This window comes from Zalophus californianus, chromosome 2 (assembly GCF_009762305.2).
Source record: "Zalophus californianus isolate mZalCal1 chromosome 2, mZalCal1.pri.v2, whole genome shotgun sequence".
In the NCBI taxonomy this organism is placed as follows: domain Eukaryota; kingdom Metazoa; phylum Chordata; class Mammalia; order Carnivora; family Otariidae; genus Zalophus; species Zalophus californianus.
Window position 1 is genome coordinate 33239407 of NC_045596.1, and position 21052 is coordinate 33260458.

A 21052-nucleotide genomic window follows, 5' to 3' on the forward strand; every position below is an offset into this window, starting at 1 on the left:
TGGCAATGGTAAGGGCCTTTACCTTCCAAGGAGACTCACATTTGAAGAAAGCACCAAGCCTCTAGGGGCGCCTGGGTGGCTCAGTCAGTTAAGCGTCTGACTCTGGATTTCTGCTCCGGTCATGGGATCAAGTCCCATATTGGGCTCCCCGCTCACTGGGGAGTCTGCTTGAGATTCTTTCCCTCTCCCTCTGCCCCTCTCCCCATGCACACGCTCTTTCTCTCTAAATAAATGAATCTTTTTAAAGAAGAAAAGCACCAAGCTTCTAGAGAAAAGGCTGCTCCAATGGTGAGAGAGATGTTCAGTAGGGAGGGAACTTCTCATCACCCTTGATGTTGCCCCATGTAGGTGGGTACCTTCTGGTAAGACTGTTCCCTGAAGGAAGCATGCTGGGTGCCTCCCGTGTCAGTTGACTGGAAACCATAAGGGCCAAGAGGTCCAGACTCTTTTTGCAGGGGATTCTTATCAGGAGGGATGAGAGCTGCTGCTGATAGGTTGGGAAGCTACTTCCTTTGCCATCTTCCTGTGGGAAAGATTACCCGGAACTGGGTGTCTTGATTCTCCCAGTTTTGTGCTGTGGGGATCTTACCAGATGCTTCTGCTCTACAGTCCTTCTTCAAAATGAGGAGTCTAGAATACTTGGTTCTATGCATGCGTGGCACTGACACTGGAATTCAGTCAGGAGAATATCATTAAAGACAGAAGATGAGATAACAGACTTTTCATGTGATAGAGAAGGGCTCTAGCTCATAAGCCCCGTGATGCAAAAAGGCGGTTACATAGTTTATCCACTGATAGTTGACTCAATGGTAGTGAAGTTTCTTGGGAACTTATTTTAGAAAAATAGCAAGTGTGAGTCTCATTCTTTTAGTTCCTGATCCTACACACACACACACACACACACACACCTTGGGACAGGCTAGTAAAGCTTCATGGGAAATGGAACACTGAAGAGTTCCGTGGGAGGCTTTCAAATTTACTTTCACTAGGTACACACTTTTAGGGTGATAAAGTGAAGGAAGCAGATGGATGTCTGCATGGTATTTGTGAGTGTTACAAGATATCATATAATGTGCAAGAGAAGAGGTGGTTAGAGGAGGATGGAATGAGGTTAGGGGATTATCTTCTGGTGCATTTCAGTTCACTTTGGGATTGCAGATTTAAGAAGGTTGGCTAATGGTGATGTCTGGAGTGGTTTTTGTCAGAGTCTTAACTATTGTCTTTTGAAAGTAATTTCAGGTGGGTTTGTACCACTAAGACAAGACTATGGTCACCTGGTACATGAAGGTGACTAGGAAATCATCTCCTAAGAAGCTGAATTTATATGAAGAGATATTAATCAGAAAGAAAATGGCTGGTCATCCATGGTAACATAGCAAGTCTGAGAATTGTACTTTGGCAGTGCCCGTACATGCATTGTCAATAGAGAATCTTGGCTAATGGACTTCCTGTATTTTGATCCCATTTACAAGACCATAGGGAGGAAGTGAACTTTAGGCTAAGGCTCTTCTTGACCATTCTGGTACTAAGTGATAAAAGGAAAGAAATTCCCATAAATCCTAACAGTGATACCCAGCTCTATGACAAAAGAAACTTCTTTTCTTAGGATCTTAATTTCCTTAGGAATTTTTCTAGCATGTTGAGCAGGTTGGTCTAGGCACAGTTCAAATCCCTGGATTATTTTGGGTTTGTTTGTTTTAACTTGAGTGATGTTCCAGACTGAGTAAGAAAAGACTTACAGACCCAGAGAGACTTGCTCATCTGACAAGTAAGGTGACTGGGTGGGGGGTGGGGAGAGGGGGTCTGAGAGTTTTCAGGGTCATTTCTTTAGTCCAAGGCTGATCCTGACCTAGGATGCAGGCCTCCTGTGCCACACTTTCTTAAAAGTGACTATCCAGGGATACTAGCAAATGCCACTTCTACCCAGAAAGGAACTGTAGGACATATTTATATTTTCTTTTACAAAGGATCATGAGCTATTTTTGCACCTTTTTCGGGGGCAGTTACAGAGGCAGTATATGCTTATGAAGGAAGTTTGGAAACTAAGCACATAAAAGAAAAAATCTATAATTGTACCAATAAGAACATTGTTAACATCTTGATATGGTTACTTACTCCTCGTTCTATTTTTTTATTGAAAAATCAGGGTCATGTTGCACATAGTGTTTTGAACTTGCTTTTTTTTAAATGTAACAATGTTGCCATACACCATTTTCCACATTATTATGTATTTTTCTAAAATAATAAGGAATTCAATGATAAGAAGGTGTGCCATTTTTCCCCTTTGAAAAGTTATCCTGTATGGCAAGTTGTCTTATATTTAAAGAGTAGAGACAAATGAGGGCAAAAATGAATGGAAATGGCAAGTCAATCCCACAGGGAATGTGGTTTCTGGAAGTCCCTGCTGCTAGAAACAGATTTAGGATTATACCTTCTGGGTGCAAGCATGTTGATGACAGCTGTGTGAAGGTATGAGAGTTGGCATCAAGGATGAACATCACATTCCAGGTAGGAGCTGTGGATAATGTAGAGAGAGCTCCAAGGCCCTTGCCAAGAGCAGATGGTTTTCCAGCATCTCTCTCCCTGCTAGGACCTGTACTAGTTGCTCCTCCATGGACAGCTCGTCCTCAATTTTTGATTGTTTTAAGTTTGTGGGGAATGCTTTTATAAGGCTTGAGAACTTATGCCCTTGATGTGGACATTTGGGAGGCAGTGATATGTTTTGTTTCTGTTTTGTTCAGGAAAGCCCCAAGGATAACTTAGAGAACTGAGGGAGTTGGTGGGGCCTACGTGAGTGATAATCACCTTTGGGCCCTTGGCCACTTAGTTGCTTTGCTGCCGAGGTCTGTAAATGGGCTGGGTGTATTCTCCTATCAGTCTCTGAAAACTCTCTAAGGCACTCAGTATTTGCAAGTTCTCTCTGTCACAGATTAGGCCAGTGAACTCTCCATTGTACTGGGACAGGTTTCCAGGAAAAGAGGTCCAAATTTTGTTTGTATTTTGTGGAAATCCAAGACAGTGGCTGCTGAACACAGTCCTGAAATCAGAGGCCTGGGGGCTTTATGCTTAGCTTGGCTAATGCACCCTTGCTGAGACCTTTTTAACATGCAGGCCTCTGAGTCAAGGTTGTGGAGTGGCGGCGGCGAGGGACAAGCAAGGCAAGGCAAAAGGGAAAATCCTGGCATCAGGGAAAGATCATCACGGCAAGAACTTGGAGCTATGCCCCTTTACCTTCTTCTCTGTTAGCATCTGCTTTCAAAGTAGCATGTGTTATTAGTGCTTTCATAGAGACATGAAATATCAGTACTGGAGAGGCCCTTTTGAGGTCAGGACCTAATTTTACAGATGAAGCAGCTGAAGCCTGGAGAAGCTAACTGCTGTGAGCATGGTCACATGGTTAGCGGTAAGGCCAGGCTTTGAGCCTGACTCACAGTCCGGGGCTCTGTCCACTGCACGCCACCTCTCCCTACAAGACAGTCAGAAATAAGCCTAAAGCACCACACTGAGTCTCCATTTATATTTAGTATCATATTCTCAGATTTATCCATAACTGAGGAGCAGCTCCTTAGTCCTCTACTAAAGGAATTCAGAATCAGGCAACTCAAAATCTACTGAGAAGGAAAACGTTTCATGATATATTATTGGGTGAGAAAAGCAGCAGGGAGTATAGTATAGTAGGCTGGAGTTTGCATATTAAAAAAAAAGAATGTGAGGGGCGCCTGGGTGGCTCAGTTCTTTAAGCGACTGCCTCCGGCTCAGGTCATGGTCCTGGAGTCCCGGGATCGAGTTCCGCATCCGCTCCCTGCTCAGCAGGGAGTCTGCTTCTCCCTCTGACCCCCCCCTCCTGTGCTTTCTGTCTCTGTCTCTCTCTCTCTCTCAAATAAATAAATAAATAAATAAATCTTAAAAAAAAAGGAATGTGTGTGTATAGGATAATTACACATATGCATTCATACATGTATGCCGGTGAGTACATGTTGTAATGTAATAGCTTTGGAAAAATGCATGAGAAACTTAATACACTGGTTGCTTCTGGGAAAATGGCCGCGAGCCATGGAGGGCAGGCATAAGAGGGTGACATATTTTCCATTTTCCACTCCTGTAGTCTTCGGATTTTTGTTTGTTCTTAAGATTTTTCTTTCTTTCTTTCTCTCTTTATTTGAGAGAGAGAGAGACTGAGAGACTGTGTGAGCAGGGGAAGGATCGGGGGAGAGGGACAAGCAGACTCCACGCCAAATGCAGAGCCTGACACTGCGCTCGATCTCACGACCCTGAGATCATGACCTGAGCTGAAATCAAGAGTCAAGACACTCAACTGACAGAGCCACCCAGGTGCCCCACTCTTGTACTCCTTGAATCTTACTATAGGCATATATTAACTATTTAAAAAAAATGTAAACACATTTAAAGATGACATGTGACCTCAGATAAGGGAGAAAATGCTTACCGGGAGTTTCTTAAAGGTCTCATGGAGACGTGGCATTTGAGCTGGACTCTGGGTCAGGTAGAATTTTACCAGGAAAAGTCAGAGCAGGAAAGATCATATTTCAGGAGATGAGAACAGGTTGCTTAAGGTTATCAAAGCAGGAAATGCAGGCGGTTTAGGGGATGCTACGTAGTCTGGAGAAATTGCCGCAATGGCCAGGGGGACCTGGGGACAATGAAAGAAGAAAGGTAATGAAAGAGATGGCTGGATGGAGGTCATTTTATACTCAATGTGGAGTAAATTGGCCCCAGTGTTCCTTTCCCACCTCACCTCCCCCCTGTGCTTCAGCCACAAAAACCAACTCTCTATGCTCCAAATGGGCAGACCTTTCCCACATGCGTACCTTGGCACTGGCCGTTTCCTCTGTGTAGTTGCCGTCTTCCAATCCTATTTTCTTTCCCTCTTCCAAGACCATTTCAAATGTCACTCCTCTCCACTCCCTCCACCCCACTACCCCAGAGGAGGTAAGCCCTCTGTCCTCAGTGTTCTCTTGGCATTTTGAATTTACCTTTATTATTGCACTTGTCCACTTAAATTTTAATTTTTCTGTGGGGTGAAGCTGAGCCTGAGGTCATTGGTATGCAGAACGTTGCTTCTTTTCTCTCTAATTTAGGATTTTATTCTCTAAGGTCCCAGTTTTATGGGACCTTATGATGATGAAGCGGGGTCATAGCTTTCTGTTTTCGCATGGCTATCACATTACCTCTCTTCATGAAGTCATTTCTCCTCTAGAAGAAAAAAAGGTGAGGGTCAGAGACATTATTAACTAAGTAAGAAAAAAGGTTTTTTTAAAAACCTCTAGGCCTCATCTAAACCATATTAACATTTTCTTTATTATCTTTGTCCCCAATAGGCTCTTTTAAAATAGCCTAGTTTAAAACCAATTAAAGGCAGATATCCTGTCATTTTTTTTCAGACTCCTATGAAATTGGAACTTAATGTTAATAGAACATTATATATGCATACGAGATGAATTAAACAGTTAAAAAAGAAGAGAATTTTGCTCTGGAGTATCCTGACAGTTTCAGGGTCATTATAGGCTTGTTTCTCCCAGTCCTTGATCAGAACTTGAGCGTCTAGGGAGATATTGAATCCTGCTATTATGTATTATGTCTGCAATATAATCCGTATAAAAGTACATACATCTATATTCCAAAAGGGGATTTCAAAAACTTAGGAAAAGCTGTACAAACGTGTGTTCTTAGGTTATTCCTCTCTGTTCCTCTTTCTTTTAGACAACTGAAGGAATAGCTGTGGTCCCCCCATGACAGTTTTATCTACAGAGGGACATGTATAAGAGGAGCTGAGAATTCATGGTGAGCCGGGATTTGCTCACCATGAGCAAATAGATACCTAGTCAAGGCATAGATACCTTGACTCTGCCTGGACCAATGCCGTTCTGAGCATTCTGGGCATTCAGGGGCACCAGAACAAGCTTGTACCTTTATTTTTCTGCATAAATGGGATCCTTTACCAAATTGTTCAACTGTTTATTTTTTTCAGTTACTAATGTTTCATGGGCGTCCTTCTTGGGCACTACATAGGGGCTGACCTAATTCTTTTCAATGCTGTACTGGATTGCAGTGCATGGATATGGCAGAATTAATGTAACCACTGCCTTTTGATGGACCATTCAGTTAGTCCCAGTTCTTTTCTTGCTGTTATGAATAGTGCAGCAATGCAAGTTCTTGCACATATGTCTTGGCGACATGTGTAGGTACAGCAGGATAATGTATTTAAAGAGTTGGAATTGCCAGGTTAAAAGGTATATGTATTTACAATTTTGATAGCTAGTGGCAGGGCATATCAAAGGTAGTGTGGTGGAAGGGGTCTACCCTGGGGTCTACCCTGGTCTACCCCGGGGTAACAGGTAATAAGGGAACATGTTGTCTGTAGGGAATTTGGAAACAACAATAAAACCAATGTGGGTCTGATTTTTATTATCACGATGTGCTGGCAGTGTTAAAGATGGAGTAGGTTCTTTGTGTGTTTAGACATTCCATTAGAGCTCACTTCAGAGGCAGACTCTGATTCTCACCCTGATGGCACTCCGTATTCCCGAGTTTTAGTAGTAGATTAGAAATAAAGAGCGATCGCACCATGATTGTAGAGACTATGAAACAACGCTCGATTTACTTCAGTTGTGTCATTCTAGGTGACCTCTTGGAGTTTTGTGTTTAAGTTTAAAACAGTATAGCAGAGCACAAACTGCACAATATAGTATCTTTGATCAATGAATGCAAGTTTTAGTTCCTACATGAAACATTTTGCTGCATTTGAATAATTTAAATTTTAAATAAATAAATTAATAAATTTAATAAATAGAATTTATTTTTATAATTTAATAAAATAATAAATTTTAAATAAATAATTTAAATAATTTAAAAATTGAAATATGTTTTTCTTTGAATTGCTACATGTTTTAAAGCTAAAGAATGGATCAGGAAAATGATTGTTCCTAACTCTTACACATTATTACTGAAACTAATTTTGTCATACAGACTAGAGCAGTTAAAAAGTGCCCAGCGCCAGGTGTTCCCATTCACGAAGTAGGCACTGGATTCCGTCAAGTTGCCCTCTACAAAGATGTCACTCTTTGGCACATCTCCCAATGGTGAGAGTGCCTGCTTAAGGGAGAAAACTTTTGAATGTTGTTAGAAATTAGGAATGTCCTAAGAAAGAAGTCAAGTCACCTACCAGCTGAAAAGTGTCTTTCCAGCTATTCTTCCTTCTCTCCTACCTTTATTTTAGGATTGTGTCTCAGTCTGTTTAGTCGGCTGTAATGAAATACCATAGTATTTTATTTCTCTCAGATCTGGAGGCTGGAAAATCTAAGATCCTGGTGGTGGCAGGTGCCTGGGGGGGTCCTGCTTCCTGGCTCATAGATAGCACCTCCTCACTGCATCCTCACATGGTGGAAGGGGTGAAGGAGCACTCTGGGGTCTCTTTAATAAGGGTACGAATCCCATTCGTGAAGGCCCCACCTTCATGACCTATCACCTCCAAAGGCCCTACTTCCTAAAACCATCACCTTGGGGGTTAGATTTCAATCTATAAATTTTAAGGGGACACAAATATTCAGACCATAGCAGATTGCTTTGTTTCATCAATGTGGCAAAGGTAGATAGGCTTCCCCCAAATGAAGCAGTGGGAGGGGAGGTAGACACAGCACTATAAATGGCCTCAGAGGCTGGACTGCTGGCCACCTGTCTTGGGAAAGTTACTTATTTCTCTGTGCCTTGGTTTCCCCAGCTGTAAAATGTGACAACAGTGGTACTGACCATATAGTGTTGTTTAATGATTGATGGGCTAATTTTCATAAAGCACATCAAACAGTGTCTGGCTGTTAGTAAGTACCATAGTGAGTGTTTATTGGTATGCTTTTCTACAAAGGGTCAGACACCCCACTAAGAACGGGAGATAGATTCTTTTTCATTGCCTTAAAAATCCTACGAACTATGCATCATTATCCACATTTTGTTGTTCTGGTTATATGATTGGCCCAAGGTTATACTACTAATCAGCAATGGGGATGAGAATCTGAGACCTTGACTCCACAATCTCACCTCTTTGCAAACAATCGAAAATTGACCAATTCTTCTGTTGAACCTGCAACTAAATCACCTCACTTCATTCTGTGCTCTTGGTTAAATATCCAGAACAAAATACATTGGCTTCTTTTATAGTCGGAGCAATTTGTACTATAAGGGTTTATCTTAATTCTAGAGAATGTCAAAAAGCTTAATGATTGTCCCTAAAGAGAGAGGATCTATCTCGAAGGAAGTTCATGAGAAAGGGAACATATGTTTGAAAAGTATTTTTATATTAAAACTGGGAGCTCAAAAGATTGAGTAAAAAGCCACCAATTTGGAACATTGATCTATAAGCTATCTATATGTACTTTACATTTAAAATATTAAGAAAATTAAGTATGAGATGTAGCATGTAGACATCATATATATTTGAAAAACTCCTGGGTGGATGGAAAGAGTGCTGACTCAGCTGATCCAGTTTCTGGGCCTCAAGTCAGCCCCCAGTAGCTAAACCACTGTTCTGAGCCTTGGCTTCCTCATGGGGGAAATGAGTGGGTTGAACTAGATGACCTTTCAAGGCATCAAATTGTGCTAAGTTTCTTTACCCATCAGGGAACAAGCTATTTTACAGTTTGTTTAGTGGTTGTTCAATGGTGGGTGAGTACCAGGAATTTGGGGGAATTCCCAGAATACATGGGCAAAAAATATATTTTTAAAGTTTGCAACATATTCATTTAACCAAAAAGGATTAATATATTTAATCTCTAAGGAGATTTTAAGAAATGAAGAAATAATGCTAGAGAAGTTGATAAGACAGATGACTTACAGAAGAAAAATATAACTGGCTAGTAAACAGATGAGAGAATGTTAATTTTTATTAGTCATCAATGAAATGCAAATGAGAACAGATCAAATTGGGAGATACTAAACCCAGTGATTTTGGTAGTGTGATAAGTGAATACTCTCAACACTGCTTATGGAGTAGAAATCAGTCTAATTTTATATCTCGTTTGTTCTAATAATTCCACTCATGTCTATTTTTTTTAAAGATTTTATTTATTTATTTGACAGAGAGAGAGACACAGAGAGAGAGGGAACATAAGCAGGGGGAGTGGGAGAGGGAGAAGCAGGTTTCCCACTGAGCAGGGAGCCCGATGCGGGGCTCGATCCCAGGACCCTGCGATCATGACCTGAGCCGAAGGCAGACGCTTAATGACTGAGCCACCCAGTTGCCCCCTCATGTCTATTTATACTAAAGAAATAATTGTATATTTATACAAATTTAGTTTTAGAATGTTCACCCACTGTTATTACAGTAAAAATCAGAAACAATTTAAATGTCCAGCAATAGGCAACTGATTAAATAAGTAATGCTACATTCATATAATGAAACATTATGATGTCATTAAAACTCTGAAGAATCTTAATGACACAGGAAACATTAATGATGTAGATGTTAAATACAAAAAGCAAGAAGCCAATCTACATATAAAGTATGGTATTAGTTTCAGGAAAAAAAAAGATACACTGAAAAAAAGAAACAGGAAAAGGTACACTAATATTTTATAGCTTTTGGTTCTAGGTGGCAGTTGGTTTTCTTTTTTAGGTCCTTTAGATCATTAAGTATTTTGAAAAGTTGTAGAATGTGTATGTACTACTTTTACAATCTGAAAAAAAAAAAGATATATAAAAACGATCCAGAGAAAATGAGAAGTTAGCCAGTGTGAGGGGGCCATCTCTAGTCTGATTGGATTAGCAAAGAAAAAGGGAACTGCTGGGGCGCCTGGGTGGCTCAGGCACTGAGAGTCCGACTCTTGATTTTGGCTCAGGTCATGATCTCAGGATCGTGGGATTGAGCCCTGCGTAGGCTCCCTGTTCAGCGGGGAGTCTGCTTCCCCTCTCTCTCTGCCTCTCCCCCCACTTGCTTGCACTCTCTCTCTCTCTCTCTCAAATAAATAAATCTTAAAAAAAAAAAAGGGAACTGCTGTTCGCCATCCATGGCTTAGGTATGTGTGTTGAGTGATGGTGGTGATGGTGCGGGCATGGGGGGCTGGGGAAACCCTGGGGTGTGATGGTTTTCTTCATCACAGATGGTGTTTTAGAGCTGGGAGCTGGGCTAGGTGAAGGTCTACACAGATGTCAGGCAGATACCATAGTTTCACAGTAAGTAAACATCATCAAGTAGGGAGCTACTGTAGGTCAAAGGGGAAAACAAAATCCTAAAGCAGAACTTCCTGTTGCCGCCTCACCTTTGCAGAGAGTGAAGACCCCCAGGGCGGAACGTCTCACTCTCAGAGTTACTTTGATTTGGGATCTGCTTTTGTGTGGGTAATAGTTTCACTCTTGAGTTTCCTTCTTTCTCTCTCTCTCTCTCTATTTTTCTTTCTTTCTTTCTTTCTTTCTTGTTATTTTCTTTTTTTTAAAGATTTTATTTATTTATTTGACAGAGAGAGACACAGTGAGAGAGGGAACACAAGCAGGGGGAGTGGGAGAGGGAGAAGCAAGCTTCCCACTGAGCAGGGAGCCCAATGCGGGGCTTGATCCCAGGACCCCGGGATCATGACCTGAGCAGAAGGCAGATGCCTAACAACTGAGCCACCCAGGCGCCCCTCTTTCTTGTTATTTTCATTATGACTTTTTTGCTCTAATTCTGCAGAATTGGGGCAAAGAGGGAGAAGGGGAGTCAGTGAATGTAATTATACTGGTTAGGAAGTAAAGTGTTCAGATAATCTCAAAGTAACTTTGGGTATCCTTTGGCTGGAGTATTTTCTAGAAGTTGCCCTTACTTCTAGGGGGGGACAGATGATAATGTCTTGTTGAGAGGCAGGTAGAGCTTGTACTTGAAGCTCACGTTTCTCTTTTTACAACTTGGCTGGGAATCCTAACCCAGAACCATGACTTTTCCTCCCCCAGATCCATCCCAGTGGGAGGTAGGCTCAAAGCCTTTGCACAATCTCCCCTGTGTCACTTGTTATTCGATACACCAGCATTCTTTCACATACTTGAAAAAGTCATTGTAGCATGAACTATATTTTTTGGTCATCTTTTTTTACGTTTTCTGTGTAACTAAAGATGAGAATAAAACCACAGCTTGCACAAAATGCTATAGAAAACATAAGATCCCACCTTTTAAAACTTCCTTCATAAAAAATTTTGAACATACATAAAAGCAGGGAGAACAGACGACTATACCCCCCATGTAACTGTCATTCAACTGCAACAGTTCTCAACATTTTCCCGCTTTGATTTTGTCATCATCCTTACTTATTGTTGTTGCTGTCTTTTCTGGAATAATCTAAAATCCCAGGCAACATACTCAATTCACCTGTCAGATAGGACTTAAAAATATGTATGACCACAATATGATTATCACCTAACAAAATTAGCAATAGTTCCTTAATGTCATCTAATACCCAACCATATGCAAACTCTCTTGAATATCTAAAAAACAGAAAAAAGGACTTAAAAAACTCTCATGAGTTAAGAGGAGGGATGAGCTTGAGACATCTGTGGGAGGAGGCCGAATTATTCAGCTTTGCTTGTCTTCTCTCCAAAAAGGAACCAGAAGCCAGAGAGAGCGCTTCTAGGAATTTTAAACAATTTCAGCTGTCTAGATCTAGAAAAGTTTTGTCTTTGGACACTGCTGGGGACTCACAGAAATTCTCTATAGCCTCGAAGGAACTCAGATCAGTCTTTTCTTTCCCTTCCATGCAAACTTAAAAAACAAAACGACACATACAGGGGTGCCTGGGTGGCTCAGTTGGTTGAACATCTGATTTCGACTCAGGTCATAATCTCAGGGTCATGAGATCCAGTGCCACGTTGGGCTCCGTGCTCAGTGGGGAGTCTGCTTGAGATTCTCTCTCCCTCTTCCTCTGCCCCTCTGCCCCCTGAGCTCTCTCTCTCTAAACAAATAAATCTTAAAAACAACAACACCACATACAAAGTACTTCAAATTTGCTCAAGTAACACAGGCATACTGTAGAAATACTTTAAAGAGCACATAAACGAGGAGAAGAAAATGAGAATCACCTACAATCCTAGGACTGTAGACAATCCACCTTACCATTGGTATATAGTACTCTGGATTTTTTTCATACGTGTGGAATCATACTGTACATATCATTTTGAAACCTGCTTTTGCCCCGTTCAGCTTAGCGAGACTTTCCCCCGTCAGTTAACGTCCTTGTGCACTGCTATTTTAAAGGATATTGATCAGAGGAATAAACTAATTAATTTATCCAAGAACCACCTATTCTTACATAATTTTCTCCCTGTTATAAACAACGTAGACAAGAACATGCGTGTAACTAAATATTTCGCCTCAAAGTTCATGGAAGAATAAGAACTATCCTTCTGCCACCACATTCTTAGGCCTTGTGATATGGCCACAGTCCCTCCCTTGGCTCTCTGGAAATCTCTCTGGCTCATCAGAGGCATCCCAGTCTAAAATATCAAACTCTGCCTGGTCTCCTTCAGCACTTCCTGTTTGCCAATGGCTTCCTCCCAGGCCACTGGGGCCTCAGCCTCTTCTCACGGAAGGGCTGGGTATTATTCTACCTCAGGGATGTTGCTGGGGTCCCTCTCCTCCTTTCTAGCCCCGTAGCGTGCACTCTAGATAAAGCCCTCCTGCTCCTTGCTCCCACCTCTGTATTATTCCAGGAGCCCCCTCTGATCTTTCTCCCTTGTGATCCCTCCACACATACCACAGGAATGAGCTTTCTGGAGCCCTGCTTTGTCTCCCATTCTGGACTCTACATGTCAGCCCAGTCAAGCTGCTTGCCAGCCTCATTACACGTGCCCCACGTTTCTTTCTTTCACTGGTCGTGTTTCTCTTTCACTTTTATCTCTGTGCTTCTCAAGTGTTTAAAGGATCACGTTCTAATATCCTCATCTCTACAAAGACTTTCTTGATTTTTGCCCATTGCAAGTAGCACTTTTTTCCTTTGTTAGCATTTTGCTTGTTCCTTCTGTAGACATGGTTGAAGTTTATGGCTTGTATCGCCTTTATATCCTAAGTGTCCTGAGGGTGGGGCTGTGTCTCATTTAACCTGGAATCTGCTCCATTGTATGGCACGATGCCTGACACTTAGTAGGTGCTCAAAATGTCTAGGGAATAGGGACTCCTTTGAGTTAAAAGAGAACGGACTGGTAGGAGTCTTTGTGCAAAAGGCCCCGGGGATCTGAGTTGGCTGTGGAGCTCATAGTATATGTTGTCGATGCTGACAGGCCGGAAGCAGTTTTGGATTATATGAAAATAAATACAGGCTCATTTCCCACATTTCTCTCTCCCCACCTAGCAACCCTCTGTGCAGCCTCCCGGAACCACTTTCCACTTCCCAAACCAAACCTGTACTATCATGCTGCTGGGCCTTTGCACATGATTCCCTCCCTCCTCCCCATGCTCTTCTTTTTTGTCGAAATCTTACTCAACCTCCACATCTGATGTCACCTTTTGAATGTAGGTTTTCCTAATTACCAGAGAATTAATTGCTCCCTCTCCTGGGGCTTAAAGGACTGGTTCATACCCACATCATCACAGCAGTCGCTATTGTGTATGCCTATTTTGTTCCAGGCGCTGTTTCTGACTCATGACATATGCTAGTTTATAATAATCTTACATCAACCCTTTTAGGTAAATAATAATAATAGGAGATACTTCTTTTTTTTTAAGATTTTTATTTATTTATTTGAGAGAGTGAGAATGAGAGATAGAGAGCACGAGAGGGAAGAGGGTCAGAGGGAGAAGCAGACTCCCCACTGAGCAGGGAGCCTGATGCGGGACTCTATCCTGGGACTCCAGGATCATGACCTGAGCCGAAGGCAGTCGCTCAACCAACTGAGCCACCCAGGCGCCCAGGAGATACTTCTGTAATACTCACTGTGCCAGGTACCATTTTATATGCTTTGCATTCACTGTCCCATTTAACTCCATACCACAACCCTTGTAAGGGGGGCATGATCCTTGTGGCTTATTTATACTTGAAGAAACTAAGGCTTAGAGGGGTTAAGTACCTTTCATGAGATCACAGAGCCAGTAGTTAGTAGAGCCGGGTGGCAGTATGATTCCTGAATCCGTATTCTTAATCATTAGGCTATATTGCCTCTAGTGACAAAGGAACTGAAGCCCAGAGAGGTTAAGTAACTTGCCTCAGGCCACACAGTAAGTGCCAGATGTTGGAGCCCAGCCCAAGCTTGCCTGAACCCCGAGTCTGTGCTCCCTTTTCTTACTCTGAACCGCCTCTCTTTGTAGCAGGGGTTGTCAAACTTTTTCTGTAAACGGCCAAATAGTGAGTATTTTAGGTTTTGTGAGCGATAAGGCCTCTGTTGCAACTTTGCCTTGTAGCAAGAAAGCAGCCATAGACAATACTAAATGAAAGAGCATGACCCTGTTCTGATAAAATGTTATTAATGGATGCTGACATTTGATTTTCATATAATTTTCACACGTCATGAAGTGATCTTTTGATTTTTTTCAATCATTAGGAAATGTAAAAACCATGCTTAATTCGTGGGCCATACAAAAACAGATGGTGCGTGTGGCCTGTGGGTGAGCCGTAGTTTGACAATCTTGTTTTATAGCAGCATCACGTCATAGAATGGTTAGATATGCATGCATCTGCCTCTTTGCTCTCACTTTCCTTGAACAGTTCAGCTTGGGCCCCAAACATGCATGCCCAACTGAGAAAATATGAGTCCTTTGGTAAATGAAATTCAAGTTCCTCAGAAGAAGTTCAGAGAGCCTATGACCCTCTTTGAGCATGCCCCACATGGACTGCACCCCCAGCTCCACGCAGTTTTTCAGAATATGCCTTCTATTACTCTGGGAAAAGCTGTGGTAGCTACATTTTCCCAGCCACCTTCATTCTGAGATGAGGTTCTTGTCTTCCTTAATGGTGCTCTGGGCATCTGGCTGGCTGGCTGGCCTTGTTCCTTACTTGGATCAAGCTGGGAACTCTAGACCAGTGGCGATGATCTGATTGATTATTGTGCTCCTGGGAGTGGTAGGGACCAGTCTGGGCAGGGTGGCTGGAACAGAGGAGAGGAAGGGTGCCACGCTCCCTGCTTGGCCCGTGGGTCAGAGGAGCAAGGCTCTTGGCTCAGAGGCTTCAAGGCTCAGGGCACTGAGATAATATGAAGTGTCAGTGCTTGGTGGTGCTCCATTTTAACTCAGTTATGACAGGATGAAATAGGGTTTATAATTAGGAATGTAAATATTGCTTTAGAACTTTGATTTTGGAGAACACGTATTTAAAAGTTGTTATATGCAACTAATGAATCATTGAACACTACATCAAAAACTAATGATGTACTATATGCTGGCTAACTGAACATAATAAAAGGGCACCTGGGTGGCCCAAATGGTTAAGCGTCTGCCTTCGGCTCAGGTCATGATCCCAGGGTCCTGGGATCCCAAGTCCCGCATCAGGCTCCCTGCTCCATAATAAAAAAATAAAATCTTAAAAAAAAATAAAACAAAATTTGCAAACCAGCATCTTGCAAGCAAAGTTTCAGAACAAAATCCATTTGAAACAGAGATGATCTTTATATAAAAATAAACTGAGGGGTAATTAGGTGATGGATATTAAGCAGGGACTTGATGTAATGAGCACTGGGTGTTAATATGCAACTGATGAATCACTAAATTCTACCCTTGAAACTAATAATACAGTATATGTTAACTAAATTGGATTTAAATAAAAAAGAAAAAAGAAAAAAGAAAATAAACTGAGGGGTGCCTGGCTGCTTCTGTCAGTGGAGCATGTGATTCTTGATCTCGGGGCTGTGAGTTTGAGCCCCATGTTGGGTGTAGAGAACACTTAAAAAAATAAAATCTTTAAAAAAATGAATTAATTTCCTTCTTTGATTTTGAAGGGGAATTTAATCATTTGAGCAATGAGAAACATGCTAAGGGGAATTACTAAAGTAGGGCTGAGAATGAGTGAAATGAACTCTTGTGAGATGAAACTCAAGATAAAACTGTACTTGAAAAGATGGTGGCTGCAAAGGCAGTAACATCATTTAAAGTGTCTTGAAACTGAGTTTGCATAGGAAGCATGGTTGTATTTGAGATGCATAGACTAGGGCTGGTGGGAATTATAGCCCGAGGGGGACACGTGGGGCTGCTACCGCTCTGGAGCCGGACTAGTTAGGGCTCACTTAGCCCCTGCCATTTGCTTGCTATATGACCATAGGCAAGATTCTCAAACTCCTCGAAGTCTGTACAGCTGTGAAACAGTAATTTCTATGCAGACAGCAACTGTCTTGATTACTAGTACACCCTTAGGACATGTTTTGGTGCCTGCCACACAGGAAGCCCCAAACAAATGTTTTTTAAAATGAATAAAACAACTAATGAATAATACAAAGTACTTGGTACAGTCCCTGAAAGATGCTGAATAATGTGAATAAAAGTCACAAAACAACCATTGACCCAGTAATGCCACATTTGTGAATATAATCCCCAAGAAATCATCCCACATAAAGGTAACATATATATATGCATGGATATATTTTAGATGTGAAACAGCACAGTTGTTAACGATGGAGAAATCCTTAACTCAAAGACTCGGCTAACCATGGAGAATGGCTGGGCACTTATGAATTGTTGAATCAATAAGAAGCTTTTTAGCTAAAACCTGGCAAGTGTGTAGACTGCTGAAAATCAACATTTTTTTAAAAATCTGAGAAAATGTTTAGAAGATCTATATAAGTGTATATTTATTAGAGAATGAAACTGAGTAAGAATTTGGAGTGATAACATTTAGAGATAATTACATTTTTTTTTCTATTAAGTTGCTTAAGAGTGTTTGAATTGTCTCCCCCTGACCCCCATCCACCCAGCCAAGGAAAAGAAAGGAAATGAAGCACCCAACCCCATTGCCAGATGGGGAGCTCTCCATGGGCTCAACCATCCGGGGCAAGGCCTGCTCTCACTGTGGTGTCCCTGCTAAGCTGTGGAGGGGTCACTGACGGAAGGTCCTGATGGGAGATGGGTCGCTGAAGAACATGATGCTTTCTTAATCATCTAAGTGTGTTAGACTCGTGGTAGAATCCATTTCCTTAATGAATGAATTGGCTACTGCTAGAGTAGGTCCTTTGCCCAAAGCCCGTTTGAGGAGGATGACTTTTCGATGTATCCTCTGTAATCGAGAGGCTGTCCTTCATTCATATTTTTCGAGAAAGATAGCTGAGGATTCCATCAGCATTTTGAAATAAGCCACCTTAATCAAAGGCCAGATAACCTAGAACTCGCAATAATAGTTTGTTAATAATGGTCATAATTTCACCTTAGTCTTATATTGTGCTCTATTGTTCTGAAGGGGCTGTCTGTCTCACAGAATAAGCGAGAGAGTGTTGCTAAACGTACAGTTGTGTACAAGCACAATTTGTTGCTGTGTTGGTATAATTTCCACCTGATCCACTTGCTGCAAGGAAGGTAAGGCAGGTCTTATTCCAGGTTTATAGAGGAGGGATTAGCTCAAGAGGGCTAACTACTTTATCGGGATATGATGATGGCTACGTGACGGGTCGGTGGGGACAGATTATGGCAACACAGAGGGGACGGCGCCTGATCTAGCAGCAGCTCAGCTCATCAGAGAAACTTTTCAAGAAGGGGTGGGAGTTGGGGGGTGAGCGGAGGGAAAGGTCTTTGCAGGCAAATAGAGAAGCACAGAGTATGTCCGAAGAAAGATTAGGAGGGAAGAATGGGTATCTGTTAGTTGGGAGGGGACTCGAGGCCAGACTGAATCCTGGATTTCCTACTGGCTAGCCCTCAGCTTTCCGGGAGATGAGGTGGATCAGGGTGTCTCGTCCCTATGCCCTCCCTCTCGCCTGCCTTTGTCCTTCTGCTGCAGTGGACAGAAGCTCCCGCCTTGCACCATTGCCCTTGGGGGATGAAGCCTCGCTCCCATCTTCCCTCTGCGTGAGACCCATCCAGGCCCCTTGAAGGTGTACTTTCTGTGAAAATGGTGAAAAAAAGGAGAAAGGGAGACAGAACTCAAGTTCCTGAGAACTGAGAGCTTCTGAGATTGAAGGTGCATTGATTCCAGTGTGACTGAAGTCCTCATAGGGTCACTTAGTGGCCTCTCTCATGATGCCATTTGAATTCACACTCAGTAACTCTTCTGCATGGAGAGACATAGAACGGGAGCCCCCCTGCCGGTTAGCCACTGGTGCAGCACCACAGAAAAACCGCATCTGTTTTTTTACCGATAGGCCCTTTTAGGGAGAATTTCTCATTTTAGGAAAAATTCCACTGAAAGGAAGCCCATCAACCTTCCAGAATGACGATGGGACTTAGGGAGATTAAGAAACTCTGGTTAAGGTTGTTGCATAGGTGGTTGGTTGGGAGCCAGGATTCAATTCCAGATCTACCCAACTTTAAAGTTGGTGTTCTTGCCTCATCGTCTTTTTGTTGCAGGGACTTACTCAGGATATTTGGCTTTTACTCAATCAATCTATTAGAAAGATTTTATTTAATAACCAAAAGCCTGACACATGCATATTTTTTCCTAGTTCCAGTCCTGCTCCACTGGCATCAAAATAAAACTCAAAAATGTCCTAAAAGGTCTTGGCTCTGAACAAGTAATGAGGGGGTCACAAACGCACATATTTAAGTCATCTGAGATCTAAAGGGCTAAAGTCTGAGACCTGACAGAGCCCCCCAAGGAGACCTTGCTCAAAGGTCTGGTAACAAAGAGGTAGGTATCCAGGACCATGGTGCATGAAAGTGACCCATTGTGAGTCTTAAGAAAGAGTCTAGCCAAACATTTGACATCCCAACCCCCATGCCATGGACATTCAATATAGGGCATTTTATTTTTTTATTTTAAATTTTTTTAGAGAGAGAGCGCACGTGTGAGAGCACGCACACACACACACACACACACACACGTGCGTGAAGAGTGGTGGGGGGAGGGGCAGAGGGAGAGGGAGAGAGAGAATCTTAGGCAGGCTCCCCACTGAGCAGGGAGTCCCACTGGGGGCTCGATTCCAGGACCCTGAGATCACGACCTGAGCCGAAATCCAGAGTCTGATGCTTAACTGACTGAGCCACCTAGGCACCTCAATATTTGGCATTTTAAATAAATAGTAGTGGAAATACATAACATAATGGTTCCCTATAGGTCCCACGTGCCAGGTTCTGTGCTAAGACAGACTCTCCACATGCCGAATACTTAGAATAATTGCATGAAGAGGTACTTTTCTTATTCTCATTTTTATGAAGAAACCAGGGCTCCCAGAGGTTAAGCAACTTGGCCAAGGTCACCCAGCTCACATGTCGTTAAAAAATTAGTATGTGAAAATCATGTGAATTACGCATTTGATTAACTCATTTGCAAAGGCTATTATGTCATTAAACAAACAGAGACTATGGGTTGATAAGAATAAAGATTTCTTGGAAGGGAATGGCAGGATTTAGAGGAGTTATTTTTTTAAAAAATAATGTTTTGAGGTGTGCCTGGGTGGCTCAGTCAGTTAAGCGGCCAGCTCTTGGTTTCGGCTCAGGTCATGATCTCAGGGTCCTGGGATTGAGCCCTGTGCAGGTCTCTGTGCTCAGCAGGGAGTCTGTTTGAGGCTCCTCTCTCTCTCCTTCTCCCTCTGCCCCTACCCGCCCCCTCTAAAATAAATAAATAAATCTTTAAAAAAAATTATGTTTTGAGGCAGACCTATACATTGCTTTACATGTGACAAGTCAGGAATATCGTCAGTGGGGAAGCTTATAAACCCAGATTGTCTTAATAACCTTTATTCTGAATTTTGGTCTGAAAGACCTTTCCTTTATCTGAAGCTGGACTGGCCTGCATGACGTCCCTCGGCAGACAGGACACTGTCTCCAAGGCTGATCTCATCGTCTGGAGCTCTCACACCTGCAGGGAATGAGAATTTATTTGACCCTTTCACGAAATTCAGATGCTGTCATATTTATGCTGCCCTGTTTAAGTGGCAGGCACTGAATAGGGTTGCTTTTAAGCAAGTTATTTTGTATCACCAGGGCCCAGCAGAGTTCCTGATACATAGGCAGCTGTTTCGAACTTTTGGGGAAAAAGCGCTAATTTACTCCCCACAACATCTCAGAGAAGCCGTTCCTGAGTTCATGGCATTCTTGCAGATGTGTACACTGAGGCTTGGAGATGAAATCACGTGCTCAAAGCGAGGTCATCGTATTGGTTATGGAGCTTGATTTCAGGTGCCGAAAATGCCAAGGACGGTGCCGTTTCTATTACATCTGTAGCCAGTTTTTGGCAAAACCTCAAGAGAAAAACCACAGCAAACTTTTAGAGTTCTGGTGATTTCTTTTCTCTGACCTCGGCATGAATTCCCACATAAGCTGAGGACTGGCTGATTGATCACTACATGAAGGGATGTGCTTACATGGTCACTCTAATTTCTGCTTCTCTTTCTTGCAGTTCCCAAAGCAGCTAGGATCCACTAGAACCTGAAGCTGCTGTCTTCTCTTCCCCACCTCGGTGGAGCCGAAGGCAACAGAGAGCTGTTTGAAAGCCAGCATTCAACCCATCAGGTTGCTATTGAGGTCTTTTTCATGTTGATATCAGAGCAGTTGCTGGTGTTTTTATCACTAGGCTGATTTAGAGATAAAACCAGCTTCTGCTTCTTGACTGGGTGGAGTTGTGGGTGTCAGGGCTGGGGTATGTGCACAGCTTTCTTCACCAAAGGGGAGAGTGATTGGACAGTGGGTTGGACGGCTACACCGAGGGGAGCCCCGTGTTTAATCAGCGTGCCAATGAGGAAGCTCCCCGTCTTTAAAAAGGGAAAGGGCGCCTGGGTGGCTCAGTCGGCTGAGCATCCGACTCTTGATTTTGGCTCAGGTCATGATCTCAGGGTTGTGGGATCGAACCCTGCATCAGGCTCTGTGCTGAGCATGGTTCCTGCTTGGGATTCTCTCTCCTCCTCTGTTCCTACCCCCTGCTCCCACTTGCAAGAGCTCTCTCTCTAAAAAAAAAAAAAAAAAAAAAAAAGGAAAAAGAAAGACTCAATCTCCCCCCACCCCCCCTTTCTTTCTGTTGCA

General features: G+C 42.6%; 1 protein-coding gene across 4 annotated transcripts in view; it reads left to right on the forward strand.

Annotated features, from left to right (window-relative positions):
• RHOH (ras homolog family member H) overlaps nucleotides 1–21052 on the forward strand; it is a 47222-nt gene that overhangs the window by 22489 nt on the left and 3681 nt on the right. For 2 of the 4 annotated variants that reach the window (XM_035726051.1, XM_035726049.1), the window contains exons 3-4: nucleotides 17343–17458; nucleotides 20433–20545. The gene's annotated coding sequence lies outside the window, so the exon portion shown is untranslated. The remainder of the gene's footprint in view (nucleotides 1–17342; nucleotides 17459–20432; nucleotides 20546–21052) is intronic. The other 2 variants (XM_035726050.1, XM_035726048.1) reach the window with 1 other exon arrangement.